Source organism: Microtus pennsylvanicus, chromosome 8 (genome assembly GCF_037038515.1).
Source record: "Microtus pennsylvanicus isolate mMicPen1 chromosome 8, mMicPen1.hap1, whole genome shotgun sequence".
Taxonomy (NCBI): Eukaryota; Metazoa; Chordata; class Mammalia; order Rodentia; family Cricetidae; genus Microtus; species Microtus pennsylvanicus.
In genome coordinates this window covers 26906532-26922517 of record NC_134586.1, presented here as the reverse complement: position 1 = coordinate 26922517, position 15986 = coordinate 26906532, and the positions used below count along the sequence as shown (strand labels likewise).

Genomic DNA, 15986 nt, shown 5'->3' with positions numbered 1-15986 from the left:
ACATGATATGGTTTGGGGATTTTTGCGTGTTCATTTCTTGAGAGGGCGTGGTGCTGTGGAACCCCCCCTGGAGTCACACTAAGCTGCTCCTGCTTCATCTGCCTGGGTGCTGACATAGCAGGCAGAAAATTGTTGGGTTTTTACTTTTTTATTATTATACACTTTAAATAAAAAGCTGTGTATGTGTGTTCATGCAGATGGTCCCGGTTGGAACCGAGAGTGGCTATACATGCTAAGCTTACTGCTATACCATCTTTCTATACCCCAGGCCTGCCCTCAAACTCATCATCTCCCTGCCTCGGGCTATTGAGGTCCTACATATGCCCACACCAAAAACTTTTTTTTTTTTTTTTTGATTTTTGAGACAGGGTTTCTCTGTAGCTTTTGGTTCCTGTCCTGCAACTAGCTCTTGTAGACCAGGCTGGCCTCAAACTCACAGAGATCCGCCTGCCTCTGCCTCCTGAGTGCTGGGATTAAAGGCGTGCGCCACCACCGCCCAGCCCAAAAACTTTTTTAAAAAGATTTATTTGCTTATGTACTTGTGTATATGGGTGTTTTCTCTACATGTGTACACACCAGAAGAGGACATTGTATCCTATGGGACTACAGTTACAGATGGTTGTGAGCCACCATGTGGGATCTGGGAATTGAACTCAGGACCTCTGGAAGAGCAGCCAGTGCTCTTAACCACTGAGCCATCCTTCCAGTCCCTCAAAAATGCGTTTTTGTTTTAGTTGGCTCAAAGAAAATTTTTTGGTAGTGGATATACAGACCTGGTAAATGCTTCAAGCTATGACTTCGATCTTTTTCACTGTGGGAAGGGGGTGGGGGTCTCACTAAGTTGCCTAGGCAGGCCTCTAACCTGTGATCCTCCTGCTTCGGTCTCTAGAGTAGCTGGAGCTACAAAGCTGCACCTCAATGCCTAGCAGTTTGGGTTTTGTTTTATTATCATCATGTATGTGTGTGTGAGCACATGCACGTGTCACGGTATACATGAGTAAGTCATTGAATAACTTTTGGAAGTCGGCTCTTTCCTTCAACCGTGGGCTCTAGGGACCAAACTCAGGTCACCAGACTTAAGCCACAAGTACTTTCCTGTAGCAAAATTAATAAAAACCCTGGCTCTTACCTCCACCTCAGTCCGAAATGGCGATCCGGCCTCCAGGAATCCTCAGAATGAGACTGAGAGGTAAGAACTCACTAGTGGCTTGGCTGCTTTGCTTTTCTGATCTTCAGGTTGAACCTCAATATCTGTCTCTGGGTTTTTATTATTTGTGCTACATTTTCCTGCTAAGCCATTTTGTTGGCCCAGTTTTGGGCTTTTTTTTTTTTTTGAGACATGGTTTCAATATGTAGCCCAGACTACCCTTGAATTTATACTCCTCCTGACTCTACTCCCTGAGTGCTTTAGAATTACAGGCATGTGCTACCATACCTAGCCTCAAAATGTTTTTAAGTCAAAGAAAAAAGAAGTAAAAGGAAAAAATATAGGAGAATCAAGATTGGAGAATTCTGCCATGTTCCATCCTTGCCATGACTGGAAAAGCACTAGGCTAGGAGACAGGAGTCTAGGGCTTGGGCCCTCATTATTGTCTAGCTTTGTGATCTGGTCCCGTTTTATCTGGAAAAATGATGCTTCTGGGCTCCTGCAAATATTATGCTCTATTTTTTATTTGTTGTTTGATTGGTTTTTTGTCTGAAACAGGGTCTCTCTCATGTAGCCCACGGTGGCGTCAAACCCACCCCACGGTCTTCCTGCCTCAGTCTTCCCAGAGCTGTGATTACAGCCGTGCACTAAACACACAGAAATGCAAACCTCTTGTTGCTAACACACCCGGCGAGGCTTCCTTTAAAGTAATACAGCACCCCAAGTACATTCAAAATTGCTCTGCCTCTAAATCTGAGTCTTATAGAATTTCTCAGGGCTGCGTCTCCTCAGGGTTTATTTACTTCAGGGTGCCAAGCAGCGTTTGAGAAGTTAAATAAAGAGACAGCTGGGCTGCAGTCTGATTTCTAAGAAGAGCATAGACTGAAGCTTAACTGGCTCGAATCTATGCAAATGAAAGAGAAGAGAAAAAGATGCCTGAAGCTGCCCGTGGTGGCGCACTGCCTGTCTGACCTGGGTCCCTTCCTGGGAGAGGGCTGGAAGCCTGCCCCCCGCCCCGGGTTTTGGGTCTTTGTTCTCTCTTCCTATCAATCCAGAAGCAGGACAGTTTGAGAGGCAGACCTATTCAGACCCCTATCTCCGCACAGATAGCAATCCGAGGCGGGGGTAATGTGAAACAACGGTCCTGGGCACTCCAAGCCATGACAATGAAGTGTGCTGGGTAGACACCACCCTGCACGGTGGGAGAGGTCTCAGAAAAAAACAAAAAAAAAAAACAAAAAAAAAAGGGACAAAGCGTGAGAAAGCCCTACAATTGCAGAAGACAAGCCAATAAGGGGACACATTTCTGCCCACACAGATCTCAGCAAGGGCCAGTTCTTGATTTGGGGTTTATTCAAAGCAGTTCTCGAAAAATAAAACAATAAAAACTAGAACGTGAGAAAGAAAAAGAAAAACTTCTCTAATTGCGGGGAAGGGGAGAGCAGTGTCGCCCAAGAGGGACAACTGGAAGACAGGGTATCATCATGATAGCCACTGTGCTGCTGTTTTTCTTCCTTTTCCCTTTTTAAAACTCCCTCTGTAGACCAGGTGGCCTCCAACTCACAGAGGTCCACCTACCTCTGCCTCCCGAGTGCTGGGATTAAAGGTGCACGCCATCACTCCCTACAAGTGGTCATTTCTTTAGGTGACATCAGCTTGGTATCCATCCTTTCATTCATTCACTAGACATTAATTCATTCAAGAAACAAAGCTAAAATTCAAGTCGCCTAAGAGCTGACAGAATAATCCAGCCAATACCTAAGAACGATAGTGATTTCCTCACCAAGACTGCACACGGACGGAGGGCTTTTGAGGAAGGAAGGAGAGTCTGGATTTGAGGGCAGAGTAGTAGAAAAAAAAGGAAAAGCTGGGCTGTTGGTGGTGCATGACTTTAATCCCAGAATTTGGGAGGCTAAGGCAGACAGATCACTGAGTTTGAGGCCAGCCTGGACTACAGAGCGAGCTCCAGGACAGCCAATTCTAAGCAAAGAAACCCTGTCTTGAAAACAAAACAAAAAAGCAGAAAAGAAATAGAAGATTTAAAAACATGGTCACTATATTATTTAGTGTTTGTGTATGAGATCAAAAGTAACTGGCAGTTGGTATGTGCTGGGGACTATGCTGAGTGCTGGAAATCCGTGTGTGTGAGTGTGTGTGTGTGTGTGTGTGTGTGTGTGTTGCTGGGATCCAAACCCAGGGCCTCATGCAAGCAATCTACTACTGACCTATACCCTAGTACAGGATATTCTTCAAGAATATTCTACAGGAGTGAATGTTTAGTGTTCAAGCACAAAAAATAAAAATGAAAGAAAGGAAGGAAGGAAGGAAGGAAGGAAGGAAGGAAGGAAGGAAGGAAGGAAGGAAAGAAGGAAAGGAAGGAAGAAAAGGTGTAAAGTCACAAATATGCTAATTGGCTAAATTTAGCCCTTCTGTGATCTATTATCCACCAGATATAAATTAATAGAGTATAAACGAGTAAGTAAACACAGCTGTGCAGCGATTAGCTGAGAATGGATCTCAGGCTGGTGGATTCAGACACACCTGGGTGAGCTCTCTCTTGATGACCTGGGGTTATAGGCAGATGACACTAGAGATCTAGAAATCAGGCCTCCATTGGCTTCTGGCACCCTTGCGGCCATCTTTTCTGGACATGGGATGAGCTGGTTTCTGTTTAGTGTCCTGTCATCCCTTTACAGGATGTGACAGGAATCAACAAGAAAATTATATGGATAGATTTTATAATGTATGATTTGAGGTTAGGGGCAGAGAGGGTTCCACTTCAAACCCACTCTGCGTATTAGTTTCTGAAAACAAGGATCTCCGAAACTGACTGAACACGACCAGTCCGAGCTGCATTCTAGCCTGTGCACACATCAGGTACACAGCTCCATCAGTTCACACTTGACCCAGAGAGGACATAGAGCTGGCATGGACCCGCTCTGTCCGGCGTCTGCGTGCCCTTCTGTATCTCAGCACACATGGTGTCCACTGTGTGACAACCGACCACTGCCATGATTCTTCAGCTGGAACTGGACAGCCCCTTTAACTGCCTCCTCCACTCCATACCCATAATCACCACTGAGGCCTTCTGGCAGCTTTGGGATGGCTGTGGGTGTCAGAGCCCCAGACTAGAGGCCACTGCAACCGTCTCTGTTTTCCCGAGCACTTTCCCTTCCCAGGCTCATCCTTTCTCAGGCTTTCTTTCCTTCCTTTTATTGACATTTTTCCCTTCCCCACCACTTTCAATCTGCTACATACTTTACAAGATCAAGACTTCTGATCCATGAGGTGGGAAGATCTCTCTATAAAAAGGGACAGGGGTATCAGCGACTGTCTCTCCCAGCTTATGGCTTAGGGGGTATAAGAAAGGAGAAGAGTATGAAGATTATCCTCCTTCCCTCAGTGGCATGGGAGCATGTGGAATGCCCTTCTGTATATGTGTCGCTTTTACAGGGCACCATTGCAAACGGAGACTGCATTTGTTTCCCCTGGCCACTCAGACTTGAATAGTCACATAGAAACTATATTAATTACATCACTGTTTGGCCTATTAGCTCAGGCTTCTTATTAGCTAACTCTTTCATCTTAAATCAACCATTTCTATTATTCTGGGTATCACCATGAGGCTGTGGCCTACTGGTAAGGTTGTGGGGCATCTTTCTCCTTCAGCAGCTACACGGCGTCTCCTAGACTCCACCTACTGTCTCTATATATCTTTGTTTGGATTTCCTACCTGGCTTTACTCTGGCAAGCTATTGGCCAAAACAGCTTTATTCATCAACTAATAAAAGCAACACATATACTGAAGGACATTCCATCAGCACTATTTTGTTTTCTTACATTTAGCCTTGCCCTTCCCGCTCTGGGTGTTCTCAGGGAGTCAGGGTCACCACTCCCTTAACACACTCATGAGGTGGCCCAGGGTGAGCCCGTGGTTGGGTATTACACCCTTGATCTGGTGGAACTTGGCCAGGTATGTGGCATCCAGCATCTCACTCTGAAACACATGATCAATGTAGAAGTACTTGCCGGAGTGAAGGATTTCTTCTAGGCTAAGCAGAGGGTACAGGCGCTGGTGTGTGTGTGTGTGTGTGTGTGTGTGTGTGTGTGAAGCAGATTTTCCCGAGCCTCATCTTCCAGGTGTGCTTGCAATCCTGTCAGCTGTAGCTGCCCTGAGAGTGGGTCTGTGGATCTGTTTGATCTGCTGGACATGGTCCATTGGAGCTGTAGGGCCTCAGCCAAATCTCATGGGAAGAATGCATCATATTGGTCACGTGCTGTGCTGGGTGCTGCCGAGGCTGGAAGAGCTAGCTCATCATGTCTCAGAAGGCGCTCTCAGTGAAGCAGTCCTTAGGCATCTCAGAGAAGCCCATCTGTCAGAACTGGGAGAAGACCATGAACAAAAGGAGAAGGTGGCCACTGTCTGGGAGCACATCACAGGCAGAGAAGTTGTAGGGCTTGAAGGGCCGCTCCCTCCAGGAGCTGAAGGCCCTGCCCTTGCTCAGCTGGTAGGTTTTCGGATCACTTCGGGTCAGCAGCTCCCTCGGCGCATTCTTTCCTCATCAGCCAGCTTCTCAGCTTGGCCTGACTGGACCAGCGGCAACCGCCTCTATACTTCATCCTCGATACTGCCCGCCACTGGGAACACCCAGGGCCCATCTGCTGCCCTGCTGTCTGTTTGAATCCACAGTCCTGCTGAAGCCCACCATGCTGCTTGGCAGTCACATACGCTCACTCTGCACCAAGCCTTCAAGAGGGATGTTTCGAAACACATGGGCCTCCTGGCTGTGTGTGAAACCTCCTTACCCTCAGTGGTCAGCCCCCAGCACTTGGTGGAATGAAGCTCAGCCTCAATGGCCTCATCCAGAGCCTGCAGGCTCTTCACTGCACCCACCACCTGGTGCTCTAGGCCCAGCTGCATGGCCAACTCTGCTGCACTGTCCAGGCCACCATCAGCTGCCTCCAGCCGTCACAGCAATCGCTCCTACACAGGGTTGTCGGCCATGGCTGCCCCCGCAGTGCTTGGTGTGTGAAATGAGTGACTGTTTGTTTGTTTTCAAAACAGGATTTCCCTGTGTAGCCCTGGCTGTCCTGAAATTCACTCTGTAGACCAGGCTGGCCTCGAACTCAGAGGTCCATCTGCCTCTGCCTCCCGAGTGCTGGGATTAAAGGTGTGTGCCATCACACGCAGCAGAAATCAGCGATTTTTATATCTAACTTAAACTCTGGCCTATACTGTTTTCTTTTCTCTTCCTGTGGCACTGTGCAGAACTCAGAACCTTGAACATCTACACAAGTGCTATACCCCAGCACAAATTCTTTTCCCTGAGCATCATTCTTCAAGAATGGAAGTAGGTATTCCACAGTTTCTAATGGGGTAGGAGTGGGTGAGATAAAGATTGATAAGCGGTCGGTGGATCTGGAAAGTGAGGTCTTCAGGGGTTCGCAGACCTACATGACTTTCTTATCTGTGTGGTAAATAGTCAGGGGGGAGACACAGGACTTGAGGCAGGAGGGCAGGTGGAATGAAAGAGAGGGGAGAAGGGACTGTGTGGATCTCACTGTGGCATCTTTGCTCTGACAAGAAACACTTCCCCAAAGACCTCATTCACATCTCAACACGGCAAGCAGTAAGCCTGAGGTTTGTTTTATAGGTCAGAAATCTGAGACACGGACAGGAAAAGAGCTTCGTGCACGAGCCCAGGGAGGCTTTATCAGCTGATCACAGAGGACTCGGGCTCCTAGGAAACACAGCAGCAAGGAGGGAAGAGGCTGGTCAGAGGGAAGAGGGGATGAGTGGTGGAGAACAGAGGGCAGAGAGACTGTAGGGCGTGGTTGCTGAGTGGTGATAGGTGTGTAAGAGAAGGAACAGGTATTCAGGGCTGTAAACCCGGAAAACCCTGTGGTCAGGTGAGTCATGTGTGCACACGCGCCCCACAATCCCTGGGATCTCAATGCTGGGAAACCTTGGCTGGGAAGACAAGCCCAAACCTTTCTACCTTATTGCCTCTGTTGAAACACTACATCCCATCTTCACAGGGTTTCCTACCCAGGAACTTGCTTAGCCAAACAGGATGACCATGGGTGCCACGTCACAAGGATGTCATAGCCACAGTAAACAACGGCAAGGGTCATTTCCTCATTGTCACCCCACGCTTATGCTGACGATGCTACCTGGGGCCTTGTACATGCAAGGCAAGCAATCTACTACTGAGCCACATCTCCCAGGCCTGCCATCCAAATCTGACTTCACTTGCCTTGCAGACCCTCTGGGCCCCTCTCTTGCTCAGTCTTCACACTTTTTGCCTTAGCTGTTTCCTTTCTTTTCCTATGTTCACCTGCCTTTGAGACAGGATCTCACTAGCCCGAAACTCACTCTGTAGACCAGGCTGGCCTTAAACTCACAGAGATCCTTCTGGCATCAGTCTTCCAAGCCCTGGGGTACAGGTGTGTGCCAACCCGTTTCTTCCCATGTCTTCCAGCACTATCTCCCTTTCATCTAGTCCTTATCATTCGGGATGCAATACTAGGAATATTATCTCTGTCTGTAACCAGATAGTTTACTCCCAGGGGAGGCCCCTAGGTGTGTAATAAGGAAGCGCTGGATATGGCTGCCAGGCAGAAGGGGGCTCAGCAGACAGCAAGTCAGAGCACCTGGTGCCTAGAGGACAGGAGGAGCACACAGAGTACACAGAAAACCTGCCAACCGGTGGCACACACAGGTCAGCCAACTCCTGGCTCTGTGTCCGAGGAAAAGGGACGGACAAGCTAATTGCCTACAACAGATCTCTCCCTTCTGATCAGGAAGCCAAACCCACATCTATTCTGTTTACTGCAAAGCCCAATAAGAGACCCAGGTATGGTCTTGTCAATCCTTTGCTCTCAGCCTTAGGGGGATTTAGATCCCACCGAGGGCATGAGGCAGTATGTAAAGGGTGGGATCTAGCCAGCTGCCTCAGAAGCATTCATTAGTCCAACAGTCCCTCCTAGGCACTGAGTTCCTGCCAGAAGGACCATGTTGCCTGCAGCACAGGCTTAGTCAGTGGTTCTCAACCTGTGGGTCACAAGTCCCATATCAGATAGCCTGCATATTAGACATTTAATATTATAATTAACATTATATAGCAATGAGATAATTTTATGGTGGGGGAGTCTCCACAACATGAGGAATTGTACTCAAGGCTCACCTCGTTAGGGAGGTTGAGAGCCACTGCTCTAAGTGAAAAGGCGGTGGTGACAGAAGAGGGCAACTCTGCCCCTCACAGAACAGTCTGGCTCCCAATTCACCTGTCAATCAAAATCATCAAAATGTGATGGTGACTATGATTCCTGGGCCCCGCCCAGAGCTGCCGAATTAGAATTTCCCAGGCTCCCTTGGTGATTCACTAGCAGCTAAATGGGCACCAACAACTTTTGGGACCCAGTAGGTCATGTCACTAGGCAATCCTCAGCCCATAGTTCTCTGATCCAAACTTCGCTAAGTCTTTGCATAGAAGACAAGGCAAGGAGGGAGCAGCTCAGTGGCAGGACACTTTCTAGGCATGCCAGGACCTGGGTTCAATCCCCATGTATAAACGGATGATGCTCCCTTGATGAAGGCGTGGAAATAATCATATCCGCGTATCCTCCTTACAACTGCCCTTCAAATATTAGCAGTATTGATCCCTGTATTTTAAGAAATGAAGAAAATTAAGCTTCCTAGCCTAAGTTACTTATTAAGGAACACTCGACCCAGTAAGGAGTCAGGCTTGATATTCATTTTTATCTAAGACTAAGTTCAATGTCCCTACCCAACACCATAGCATGGACACTGACTGACCCCTGATATCAGCTGTTACCTTGACAATGCAGCACCATCCTGAAGCCCCACTAAGGACCAGGCATTGTTTTGGGTTGGTATGAAGGCCTGGGGATCTAGGGATGGGTGGCAACCACTGACCGTCTATCAGCTGGAGAGCTCGAGTGAGGTGATCACGTGGGTGCATACGCTGAATATCTACAGCTAATGCATACACGCCTACTGCTGTCTTTCGTCCTGGTCAATGAATGCATTCCCTCTCACACTACAAACACTAGCGCTTTGGTTCACCTAAAAGACATGGGAGGAACCACCATATGTGGCACACGCACCACGGAAGTTGTCAAACCCTTAGTTTGCCTTCTTCCAAAAATCTTGCAATTAAGCCTGCTCACGGAGCTCTTGAGCATCTTTGACAAGAGGTTAAGGTGTGAGTGAGTGCAGGTGTCGGGGGGCATGTGCCTATGGATGTAGGTAAGTCTGGGTGCACACACGGAGGCTAGAGGTCAGCACAGGGGGTCTTCATCTACTGCTCGCCACCTCTGGTTTTGTTTTGTTGTTTGAGTTCTGGCTGTCCTTGAACTCGCTTTGTAGACTCAGCTGATCTTGAACTCACAGAGATCCACCTGCCTCTGACTCCTAGTGCTGAGACCATGCTTGGCCTGAGAATAATTTTTAAGTTGCTTCTCTTTAAAGCTGATATACCTGCTAGAGAGCATAACCTTGATTTAGAAACTACAATCTCCTTAGAACTCACAGTGCTTTAGATAATCTGAGACAACATTAAACACTTGGAAAACTTTACACAAAACTACCAATCTCTACTTGTTTTTGAGAAGTAGGGCAAAGTGGGAAACCAGTGCCCATAACCATGTAGAAAAGAGGGCTGAGGCCAAACAGTGCCGGTTCCCTATCACTCATTTAGACTTGCACATTTTTATTTATTATCATGGGGCGGGGGTGTGCACCAGATGTGTGGCTAGAGGAGGTTAGAGGACAACTCGCAGCAGTTGGCTGTCTTCTTCCAGCATGTGGGATCAGACTCAGGCTGTCAGGCTCAGTCACCTGGGGAATCCCAGTGGATCACCTTGGGCTGAAAATAGAAGCAAGCTCACAGGTACCATATAGTTCACCTACTACTTGTAGAGGCCTTCAGTAAGAATTTAATTTTTTTTTTTACCTCAGCAGGTGCATTTAGAAAACAGGGCATTGGTCAACTACATTAAATTTTACTTCAAAAAATCAGGATGAGGCAGGAGTGGTGGCTTAGACCTGTAATCACAGCACTTCACAGGCTGAGGCAAACAAATTACTGCAAATACATACGAGAAGAGCCTGGATACATGAAGAGTTTCAGGCCAGTCTAGATTACAGTGTGAAGGCCTGTCTCAAAACCAACAACAGCATAAAGAAACAAAAAGCCAGGGTAAAGATATAGCTCAGTTGATAGGATTCTGGCTTAGCACGATGGCCCCAGGTTGGATCCCAGCACTGCGAAAACCAAACACACTTGCCACATGCTTCTAATCCCAGCACTCTGGAAGTAGAGGCAGGAGGATCAGAAGTTCAAAAGCATCCTTGGCTACACAGCAAATTGGAAGCCATCCTGGGCTACATGAAACCTTGTCACAAAAGAACTGAACAATAAGTCAAGTGACTGAGGACTAGGAGAAGGTTACTAGAGTTTCAGAAGGAGAAGAGAAACCTTGAAAGAGCCACGCAAAAGCCTTCCTCGGGTGAGAACCAAAACAAACCATGTTAGGAGAGTACTAAATACACGGAAGCAATTAGGACTCTGAAGTCAGGGAGAACACAGTTAGCGTGAATGTGGTTCCTGGGACATGTCAACCTTTCTCAGCCTTAATTTACTTAACCTATAAGGAAAAATAAAGCCTGATGGACAAAGAGTCATAAGAGGTGACCTGCCAAGGCTAGCTATCCCCAGAGTGACACTTCTGGCAGAACTGGAAGCCAACCAAAGTATTAGGTGACCTTTGTATCCCCTGATTTCCTAGTTTCTAAGCCAAAAATAAGTCCAGGGCTTTTCAGACTACCACCACCATGCAGAAGGCTCCGGATGCTCACCTGTCACTGCTTCCAGCAGGAAATGTCGCCCAGAGACAGGACAACTCCACCAGCAGGCTCAGTCAGTGCATCCACCGACCCTCCCACCGCTGCCACCCTCAGATTCCCTGTATTCCACTCTGGCGTCCTTATCCCTTGCTTCTCAAAATGGCAGCTCTGTGGGTCCTGCATACTCCTTTTCCAGTGTCCCTGCTTCTCGTACTACCCAGAGCCTCTAACATGGAGAAACCCTTATCTCAAAAAATTCTCTCAAGGCACAGCAATTAGATTGGCGTGTTGGCCATGATGGCTTAAACCATGGTCCCATGTGCTAGTGTGGAACAATGGTCCATTTGTTAGGGTTTACCTCCATCAGTCTGCTTAGGTGTTAGCAACGGGCAACAGCTGTGTTAGGGTTTACCTCCAGTCAGTCTGCTTAGGTGTTAGCGACGGTCCACAGCTGTGTTAGGGTTTACCTCCAGTCAGTCTGCTTAGGTGTTAGCGACGGTCCACAGCTGTGTTAGGGTTTACCTCCAGTCAGTCTACTTAGGTGTTAGCGAAGGTCAAGAGCTGTGTTAGGGTTTACCTCCAGTCAGTCTACTTAGGTGTTAGCGAAGGTCAACAGCTGTGTTAGGGGTTTACCTCCAGTCAGTCTGCTTAGGTGTTAGCGACGGTCCACAGCTGTGTTAGGGTTTACCTCCAGTCAGTCTGCTTAGGTGTTAGCGACGGTCCACAGCTGTGTTAGGGTTTACCTCCAGTCAGTCTGCTTAGGTGTTAGCGATGGTCAACAGCTGTGTTAGGATTTACCTCCAGCCAGTCTGCTTAGGTGTTAGCGATGGTCAACAGCTGTGTTAGGGTTTACCTCCACTCAGTCTGCTTAGGTGTTAGCAACGGGCAACAGCTGTGTTAGCTACGGCAGCAGCACCATTTGTTAGGGGTTTACCTCCAGTCAGTCTGCTTAGGTGTTAGCGATGGTCCACAGCTGTGTTAGGGGTTTACCTCCAGTCAGTCTGCTTAGGTGTTAGCGATGGTCAACAGCTGTGTTAGGGTTTACCTCCAGTCAGTCTGCTTAGATGTTAGCGACGGTCCACAGCTGTGTTAGCTACGGCAGCAGCACCATTTGTTAGGGGTTTACCTCCAGTCAGTCTGCTTAGGTGTTAGCGATGGTCAACAGCTGTGTTAGGGTTTACCTCCGGTCAGTCTGCTTAGGTGTTAGCGATGGTCAACAGCTGTGTTAGGGGTTTACCTCCAGTCAGTCTGCTTAGGTGTTAGCGACGGTCCACAGCTGTGTTTGGGTTTACCTCCAGTCAGTCTGCTTAGGTGTTAGCGATGGTCAACAGCTGTGTTAGGGTTTACCTCCAGTCAGTCTGCTTAGGTGTTAGCGATGGTCAACAGCTGTGTTAGGATTTACCTCCAGCCAGTCTGCTTAGGTGTTAGCGATGGTCAACAGCTGTGTTAGGGTTTACCTCCAGTCAGTCTGCTTAGGTGTTAGCGATGGTCCACAGCTGTGTTAGGGGTTTACCTCCAGTCAGTCTGCTTAGGTGTTAGCGATGGTCCACAGCTGTGTTAGGGGTTTACCTCCAGTCAGTCTGCTTAGGTGTTAGCGATGGTCCACAGCTGTGTTAGGGGTTTACCTCCAGTCAGTCTGCTTAGGTGTTAGTGATGGTCAACAGCTGTGTTAGCTACGGCAGCAGCACCTTCAACAGCAGGAGCAGGAGCTACACCAGAGCCTCTAAACCTAGAGTCTAACTTTGCCTCCTCAACAACAGCAGCAGCTTGAGAGATGGCTCAAAGGGTAAGAGCATGGCTTTCCCTTCCAGAGGACCTGGGTTTGATTCTCAGCACCCAGATGGTGGCTCACAACTGTCTGCAGTTCAGGGAATGATGCCCTCTTCTGGCCTCCACAGGCACCAGGCATGCACAGACATACATGCAGGCAGAACACCCATACACATAAAATAAAAACATAAAAATAAAAAAAGGAAATGGCCCTGAGGACAGAAGGAGAGGATAGAACATTTAAGCTATTTACAGTAACTCAAGTAAGAAGGTAGAGATTCTGCTGGGTCTCGTGGCATAGGACTACAACCCCAGCTACACACGTGGTCTGTCCACCAGTTCAAGGCCTGCCTGGGCAATTTAGTGAGGCTCTGTCTAAAAATAAAAATAAGACAGGGGTGAGCATATATCCTAGGGACAGAGCACTTATCTAGCATGAACCAGGTCGTAGAGTCTGTCCTTAGTAACACACAGAGAAAGAGAGATTCCAAGTCAACGTGGTCATTGTGAAGATGAAGGAGGCGAGTTTTTTCTGGCTGGTAGGAGACCCAAGGAGAGGAGTGACACTGACCATCCACAAACAGAAAATCAGCTGACTTCTTTTTATCGTAGCGTTAGCATTTCCTCATAGAGGTCTTCGTAGTTAGGTTCCTTCCTCATAGGAGGTTCTTTGTATTTATACTTAAGTATCTCATTTCAGACAAGCAATAATATAAACCTAAATGTGTTTTCAATCTCGAAATTTCTTTGTTCAGTGTTGAGTAACAGTACGCACCTTTAATTCCAGCACGTGGGAGATGCAGGCCAACCTGATCTACAGAACAAGGCCAGCAAACCTGTCTCAAGGGGGGGGGGACACGGGCATGATTGACAGTCATATTACTTTGTGCTCTGTGACCTTGCCAACCTTAGAGGTTTCTGGAAAACCTTCAGACTTCTGCATCAGCTATCATGGAATTTGGGCACATGAACATTTATTATTTCCTTGCAATCATTATACTTTTATTACCTTTGTCTTGTCTTATCCCATTAGCCAGGACTTCCAGGACAAAAAGCTAGGGAAGAAGGTTTCATTGTTTCAGAGTTCGCAGTGTGTGTGGGAAACCTTCTGCTGTGCACTGCTAGGTGTGACGGTAGCTGCAGAGTTTGTACAGCCGTCATCAAGTTGTAGGAATTTAGATTTTCTCCTCACTTGTGTTATGTCTTGGTTTAAAGACTGGTGTGATGCTGGCCCTACAGGAAGAGATAGCAGGTGTCCCCTCTGCTTTTGCTTTCTGGAAGCAAATGTAGAGAATTAGCCATATCTTCCTTAAATGTCTGGTAGTATCTATCACCAACCTGGGGTTGGTGCTTTTGGTTCTAGGTTACTGATTCAATGTCTCTAACAGATGGTCTATTACATATCTAGAACAGCCTATTCGAATGATCTAGTTCTTCTCAAATATTAGCAGATTCTGTCTTTCAGATATTTATGGGCACAGAACTGTTCACATTCTTTTTTAAAGATTTATTTTGTTGCCAGGCAGTGGTGGCACATGCCTTTAATCCCAGTACTTGGGAGACAGAAGCAGATGGATTTCTGTGAGTTCAAGGTCAACCTGGTCTACAAGAGCTAGTTGCAGGACAAGCTCTAAAGCTACAGAGAAACCCTGTCTTGGAAAACCAAAAAAAAAAAATTTATTTTGTTGCTGGGCACGGTGGCGCGTGCCTTTAATCCAAGAACTAAGGAGGCAGAAGCAGGCGGATCTCTGAGTTCAGCCTAGACTACATAGTGCGTTCCAGGGCAGCCAGAGTTATACAAGAGACTCTGTGTTAAAACAGAACATTTGTAATTATGAATATCTGTGCATGTTTATATCTGGGTATATGCACATGAATACAGCGTCCTTGGAGGCCAGAGGCATCAGATGCCCGGGAGCAATTGTGAGTCCCCTGATGTGGGTACTGAGGGCTGAACTTGGGTCCTATGGAAAAGCAGCAAGTGCTCTTAATGGTTGAGCCATCTCTCAGCTGCCACCTTCTGTTTTGAGACAGGGTTTCTCACTGAACCTGGAGCTTGCTATTCCAGGTATAGTAGCTGGCCCGCAGACGCTCCCTACCTCGGGCTAGTGATCTGTTACTCCTCCCCCAGCACTGGGATTTATAGGTGCACGCTGTCACACCCAGATGTTATGTGGGAGCTGGGGTCCCTATTCAGGTCTGCTAGCACAGCAAGCGCTTCTCCACTGAGTCATGTCCCCAGCCCTCTCAGTGCCCTCTTAATGCCATTAGGCTATACTGCACAACCCTTTTACTCTGAACATCAGCAATTTGCCATCTCTCTTTTTTCTTAGGGAGCCTGAGTTAGAAGTTTGCCTATTTTATTGACATTTTCAGAAGTCCAGCTTCTGGATTTGTTGATTTTCTCTTAATTTCCTGCATTCAGTTTCACTGACTTTACCCCAGTCTTCAGTATTCCTCCGACTTACCTGGAACTCAGTTTGCGCTGCACTTTCTAGCCTCCCATGGTGGAAGCACAGAGTACTAACGTCAGATCTTTCTTTTCTTATCTACACATTCAGTGCCATGAATTTCTCTCTGGGTATTCCTTTTGCTATGTCCCAGAAATTTTGCTAAGTTATATTTTCATTTTTATTAGGTTAAAAGTATTTTAAAATTTTCTTGACATTTCTTCTTGGATCCATGTGCAGTTTGGAAGTTTAATATCAGCATATTTTAAAATCTTCCAGTTATCTTCCTGCTGCTGGTTTCTAGTTTAGTTCTACACAGCCTGAGGACAGATATTATCTACGATTGTAGCCTCATAAATTGGTAAGGTGTGCTTTATAGCCCAGAATGTGATTTGTCTTGCTGAATGCTCCTTGTCAGCCGGAGAGGAATGTGTGCTGTGTTGATTCTGGACGATCCAGTCTACAGGTGTCAATCATAGCCAGTTGATTGATGGCGCCGCTGAGGTCAACTATGTCTTCATTGATTTTCTGCCTGCTAGACAGATACATTTCTGAAAGGCAGGTTAAGTTTCCAGCTACAACAATGGGCTCATTCTTTCTCGTTGCAGCCATATCAGTTTCTGATTTGTGTATTTTGACACCACCTGTAAGCACATAGACCCTAAGGATTGTCATTTCTTCTTAGAAGACTTAGCCCTTTGTCATTATGTAATGTCCCTCTTTACCCTTGATAAGTTTCTTTACCTTG

General features: G+C 47.1%; 1 protein-coding gene and 1 pseudogene across 1 annotated transcript in view; both read right to left on the bottom strand.

The window, feature by feature from the left end:
- Positions 1 to 15986, bottom strand: part of B4galnt3 (beta-1,4-N-acetyl-galactosaminyltransferase 3) — a 106046-nt gene that overhangs the window by 66905 nt on the left and 23155 nt on the right. The gene's annotated exons all lie outside the window — the stretch shown is intronic.
- LOC142855707 (phenylalanine--tRNA ligase alpha subunit pseudogene) lies at positions 5034 to 6152 on the bottom strand (annotated as a pseudogene).